Source organism: Meleagris gallopavo, chromosome Z, assembly GCF_000146605.3.
Source record: "Meleagris gallopavo isolate NT-WF06-2002-E0010 breed Aviagen turkey brand Nicholas breeding stock chromosome Z, Turkey_5.1, whole genome shotgun sequence".
Classification (NCBI taxonomy): Eukaryota; Metazoa; Chordata; class Aves; order Galliformes; family Phasianidae; genus Meleagris; species Meleagris gallopavo.
Window position 1 is genome coordinate 7021702 of NC_015041.2, and position 5751 is coordinate 7027452.

The following is a 5751-nucleotide window of genomic DNA, read 5'->3' on the forward strand; positions in this document are numbered from 1 at the left end:
TTTTTTTCCGTGGGGAGAGCTGATTTTATAAGAATATCATCTGCTTGGCGAGCTGTGGATCTGATGTCCCGGGCTCGGCTGCTCATCCCTAGCACGATGAGGGCTGCTTTCCGGAATTGCATAACACACACCGTTCCCTGTGTGCACAAACTCCCTGACATCCCCCTATCCCGGTGATTTCCCTTCTAAATCCAGACCGGGGCTCCAACCGCCGCATGAGCGATGCTGTGCTGCCTTCACAGGGAATGGGACCTGGTCTGCACGTTTTGGCTCTCCCAGGCTCCCCCAGCCGTTGTTTTTTAAGGCACTAAACTTTTTTTTTTTTTTTTGTATAAAGATTGGCACATCTCCCTTTCCCTCTGATAAACGGTTTTCCCCTTTCTTCCCCACCCTGTGCTCATAGACACGTGTCTGTAGCACAGGTTGCGGAGAGGGTATTGCCTGCCAAGCTGTTTGTTTCGTTTCTCAGGTCTCTTTGTGTGTTTATTTGTCAGTTAACCCAGGAGGTCCTTCCCTCAGGTTGCGTTTTGCTCCGGACCTTTCTGATTCCTGCTCGGATCTTGCAAATTTTGCTCTGGTGGCCGTTCTCTCTCCTTACTCCCTCCCTGTCGTGAGCTGCCGAGCTCTGCTCTGATGGCTCTGGGCATGTGCGAGAGATGCTCATGGCCCTGCATCTCGCTGGGACCAGGTGCTGGGATGGGGGTTGCTGGGGGAGGCATACTGACAGGCATAGGTTGTGCTTTGTCAGTGAGAGCCCCACACCCACTGGACTTCTTTGCAACAACCCTTTTGGATAACTTCATCTGAGTCCACTGTCAGAGCAGGCCAAGCCGTAAGCTGTGTGCTGCCTTTGGTCTGATTTACCCTGTGTGGAGCTGCTCCAGCTGAGCCACTGAGCCCCCTGTGCAGAATGTGCCCCTGCCTCCTATGCTGGGGAGGAAGGAGCCACGGTTCCGTGGAGCTGCAGAGTTCATGGTGCATGTATGGGTACAGATAACTGTGATGGGGCTCAGCTTTTAGAATGGTTCAGCAAAATGGGGAACTCTAAGGCTGCAACCATCCTTTTCCCCCTACCAATCCCACATGGAGCCGGAGGAACGCATCCTGCTTCTGCCAGGGAGCTTGGCTCTGTCGTTTATTATTGCAGCCGCTGCCATTACGCCTGTCAGACGGGAGTTGCTGAGTAATGTGGTGTTTGTGTGTAAATATCTGAGCGCTCACCATCGCGCTCTCTGCCGGGGCTCTGCAGCGAGCTGCCTCAGCACCTCTCCCCTGTGCAGACCCCAGTGAGCATCCTCCGCTCCTTCTCCTCCCCATGCCCTGTGCAGGGCTTCCAAAGTGCCATTGGTCAGGGGAGGCCATGCTGCTACCTGGACGCAAATTGGGGCAGGAAAGGGCTCTGTATATGAATGCATGTGTGTGTGTCTGTGTGCACCTTGGGCTTAGGGATGATGTCCTAGAGTTTGCAGACATGTATTTTGCTATAAACTAAGTCATGGGCAAGTAGGAAGCAGCTCTGTTTCACTGTTCTGATTTGTTCCATGTTTTTTTCCCACCTAGCTGCTCAATCCCAAGTTCCCCTTAATTTCATCCCATTACTACTGAAGATGCTGAATTATTCCTTCCTGTATCATTTTCATCCCATTTGCAGATTAGCATCCGACTTCCCCTGTCAGTGCTTGCTCAGCCCAGCTAGACTGATCACAGCCCCTTTAATCTCCCCTTGTAAATCAATCCCTTCTGCTTTCCCATCATTTTTGTCGCTCGTTTTTCTGAAATCCTTCCAATTTGTCCATTTTGTGCTGGTGACGTATGCCTGGCCTTAAACATGATGTATACCAGGCATGGCAGCGTGAGGGAAGGACACCTCCTCCCCTCCCACCCGCTGGGGCTTGTGATGCTTTGTCAACACTGAACTGAGTTACTTCCCCATTATTCTAAGCTATAGTCCCTGCTTGGTGTTGCAGAAGGAAGCAGCATACCCAGGTCAGTGCCCTGGGGAGAATTCCTCCAAATTTTGGTGGTGGGTTGGCAGGCTCTGTTGTGTGCTGCTATTGCATGCTGGTTCTCCAGGTGCTGCGTTGGGGATGTCAGGAGACCACTGTGCCTCTTCCTGAAAAAGCTGAGGGTTGAACAAGGTAAGGTGAGCAAAATGAGTGAAGACAAACTGAATGGGGCAGGAGGATGGATGGGGAAACTGTGGTCCATGCACAGGCTCAATGCACATTCCCTCCAATACACGGGGACTTCATGTAGAAGCAGCACTTCGTACAGTGGTGCACTTTGAAGTTTCCTTGTCCCAAACCTGGAACTCCCAGCACTGTGCATTCCCACTAGCAGGGAGGGCTGTGCCCTTCCAGGAACCATCTATTTTTAGGAGGAGCCGTGTTCTGGACATTGGCCACTGCAGATGCTCTCTGCCTCCTCCTCTTGGCCCCTCTCCAGGAGATCTGCTGGGGAGTATTTTGCTGAGACTCTACAGAAGCACGATGGAGGTGGCACCAAGCAGGGCGCAGGAACACCTGAAGGGATGTCATTGCCCAGGGGTCTCACTGGGGCTGCACTGCCCTTCACCTGAGTGGGGAAATGGCATTGGCTGAGGTCTGGGGATTAGCAGGGTATGGCACATTTGGCTGACTCTGGCTGCAATGCAGGGTACATCCCTGGAGAAGGGCAGTCTAGGTGGGTGAGGGGTGACCATGGTGGTCCTGGTCCTGTTTGGGTGCCAGTCCCTTCACCAGAATGACACTAGGGGGCACGAGATGTGCTGGAATCCCCTTTGTTGGGAATGGGAAGGAAGGATGCAATGCAAAAGCCACTCTTGACCATTTTACCCCCTGCATGATCCCTCTGCACATTTTGCAGGAATCTGAGCATGAGACCCCTACAGAGGCCACAGGCTGATGCTGGTGGCGTGTCCTCAGTCCTTAGTCTCTGTCCTTGGTCCCTTGTCCTGCTGAGGAGAGGATGCATCTGTACGGCTGCACACACCATGCTGCTTCTGGCCATGGGAGCAGGGGGAGAGGGAATGGGAGCGCTGAGCTGGAAGCATCTTGGAAGCAAAAAAGAGGTGGACTCACACAGGGGGTCACTGGGGAATTAGGGAAATCCAGGAAACACCTAGCATGGTTTTTGTTCCTCCCCAGAAGCTTTGTCCAGGCAGGAGCAGGTTAGGCTGGGAAGATGGACCGGACTGTGCTTTAGTTTCATTTTCTGCTGGATGTTAAGTCCACGTGAGATACCTCCTCAGGGTCGTGTTTTCCCAAAGCAGCAGAAACTTTAGAGAGTCAGATGTGATGAGCAATCCTGATCGATCTGGAACACGTGTATATTTATGTGTCCACTTATGTATCTGGGTAGGGTTTCAAAGAATGTGTTTTTTAAGGTGCGTTTATGCATTTCAGCATAAATTCAACTGTCATTTTGCCTTTTGTCCTTAAAGGCTATTATTCCAGCTGTGAATGCGTGTATGTGTACTAAAGCACCGTATACTGCGGTCTTTCTCTTGTTATAACAAACCTTGTGAAAAAGCAAATAAAGAGACATTGTTCTCATTGTGGGCTTATAAGGATTCAATATTTATCTGCTATGAATTTTGATAGTTTTTGTTCAGGGTGTTTGCAGGTTGTGGGTTTTTCTTCCCTTTTTTTTTTAGCTTATCTGCTACAAAAAATTGCACGAGCGGAAAACTGAAAACATTCAAACACGTTGAGTTTATTCATTACTTAATGAGCACGGAAGTCAAGCTTATGGTTTAAAATGATATTCATAACAGCCTGGCACACCTCTTTCTCCCTGGTCAGTTTTCAGTGCTTTCTGGCTGCCAGACACCGGGAATCGGAGCGCTGCTTTTCTCCCAAACCCCCAGGCAACAATTTTAGGACACCAGAGCAAAACACACCCATCCTCCTGGAGCAGCACTGGGAGGGTGGGGTGGGAGTACGAAGGAGATGCTGTGCTGCTTTTTGCTCTCTGTGCTCAGCGTCCCACAGCCCAGCACGGGATTTTGTGGATTTTGGGCTGTGCTGGATCTGCTTTTAAGTGCCGAGTTTGCTTTTAAGTCAATTAGGGATGGTGTCTGAAGGCAGTGTTGTGGTTTGAGGAGGAGAGGGTGATTTGTCTGAAGGTGTTACCTAATTAGAGGGTATAGTCAGGGCTCTAATTAGCCGTGACACCCTAAAGATGTCATCAATGCCCCCTGTCCCATCAGCGTTGTGTTTCCTTCTGGGGCTGCTGCTGTTTTCCAGTGATGCCTATACAGTTGCGGAGTGAAAGGAAGCTGCAGCAGATGGAAGAATTAATACGAGCACTCAGTGGGCGAAATCTCCCCTCCCTTTCCCCCGGGGGGGTGGGTTTGTGCTGCTCCTTGCTTGGGAACGGCAGGTGAGGGAGGCTGGGGAGACAAGAAATGATGCTGTGATGGAGGAGTGATTGCATGGGACCAGCTGAGACCTGACCCAACCCGAGGGGCTGAGTGCCTGAGGAGAAGGGACGGCGGCATCTCCAGGACTGCTGCTCCCTGCTTGTGCCGCTGTGCTTTCAGAGTCAGGAAACAGCGTGAGTTGCTCCTTTGCAGCCGGTGCTGAGCATCGCAGGAGCCAGGTGGAGTTGGGGAGCTGGCCAGCAGATAGGGACAGGAGCAGTCTTGCCCTCCCAGCATCACCCAGTGGCCCCATCCTGTGGTGCCAGGGCTGAGCTCACCCCTGGAGCTTCCAACACCCAAATGCTGCCCAAGGGAGATGCTTAGCCCCGGGGCAGATGTGCAGTCCTGGGAGGGCTCAGAGCTCATTTGGAGGAAGGAGCCACTTTTCCTCTTTGGATGGGAAAATAAAGGGATTCTCAGGGCTCAGCTCCTCATTTTCTCAGTGCTGCAAGCAGCCCAACTCTGCCAAGGGGCTTTGCTGTTGTAGGCAGTGCCACTGTTCCCCTAAAGCAAATGCTCAGCCAGGCGCATCCCCACACTGGTAATTACCAAGGGATGTGTCTGCTTTTAATTATGTGGGTATTAAGGGAGTGAATGCATTTTGTTCACCAAGTTGCAGCCTGTTATTTTCCTATATCTCTTGGTCTCCGGTGGCTTTCACAATCCCTGAAGCATGGCATAGGGTAACACGGCCATGGTGATCTGCAGATTCTGATTGTCCACTCGTGAAATGAAGCAGCTGCTTGTATTACAGGTACTCTCTCTGCACCACAGTCATTTTGTCCATGAACTAAAAATAATGCTGGTGACAATGAGGACACATCATCTGCTGTCATCAGACCTGGATGCAGAGGCAGGCAGCCTGTCCCAGGCTCTGCCGATGTGTGATTTGCCCTCCTTTGTGCATCACCTCCCTGGCTTCCCAACTGGCACCTGAGAAATAAATACATTTAAAAAAAGGAGAGGACAAATGCTGCCGCTGCTCTGAGGTTTGATCAAAAACGCTCTGTGCAGACCTCTGAACTCCTCACATAGCCAAAAGCTCCAGAAATAAGTTTTATGCCAAAGGTGCACCAGCACATAACTATTAATTTGGGAAGGAGATGGCTTTGCTCAGGAGGCACCTGGAGGAGGTGCGCTTTGCAGGGTGGGCTGTCAGCTGGAGGCTGCTTTATTTGGTCTCTTTTGGTCGCTGTTTGCCCCAGCTTTGCTACACAGCACAGCTTCCTCCTGCTGCACACCCAACACGTGTTGCACAGACACGTTCCCCTGCTCTCTGCGCTGTGCCTGCCCACCTTTTTGCAGCTGAGGAAGCAGAAGCTGCTCTT